We start from the raw sequence: 619 nt of genomic DNA, 5'->3' as shown, positions 1-619 counted from the left end.
ATGTCTCTACATGAGGCTGGAGTGCATGGTGTAGGGCACAGGGTGGTGTGATTCACAAGGATGACAACCGAGAATGTTACTAGCAAGGCTAGGTAGTACGAGACGTGATAGTCGAAGGCATATTTGAGGTGGCCTGTAAATTCGCGAACTTGAAATTGGGGAGAGATTGTTGCGATCGATGAAGCCTATCAATTTAACTTGATGTGGTGCAAGACGGATGAGTCGACAAGGGGGTGAATCAGCAACATGCCAAGATTAGAAGGAGCACCAAAGACAAGCATCAAGATTAGAGAGAGATTGTTAGCGATAATCTTTAATTTGTGGTACATGTACTAATCGTGTATTAGTGAGTGCATGTACGAGTCATGCTAGGGCGTGTAATCTGTGTACTGTCTTGGCCTGTCGTGTCTTGTGAGGACACTGGAGATTAGATTAAGTGTTCTAGTTCGAGTCAACCGGTGATCTGTAGTGTCCATCTTGGGCAGTACTTGTTGAAGGTTTAAACTTGTTCTAGTCCTCAGTGGTGGAGCTTTTTGGAGGCCAACCTGTGCCATGGCCTTCCGGCTCACAAGAAAACATCTATATATTCCTTTGTATTAGGTCTATTTTCACTCAAAAT

This window comes from Triticum dicoccoides, chromosome 7B (assembly GCF_002162155.2).
Source record: "Triticum dicoccoides isolate Atlit2015 ecotype Zavitan chromosome 7B, WEW_v2.0, whole genome shotgun sequence".
Taxonomy (NCBI): domain Eukaryota; kingdom Viridiplantae; phylum Streptophyta; class Magnoliopsida; order Poales; family Poaceae; genus Triticum; species Triticum dicoccoides.
Note: the sequence above shows the minus strand (reverse complement) of the source record.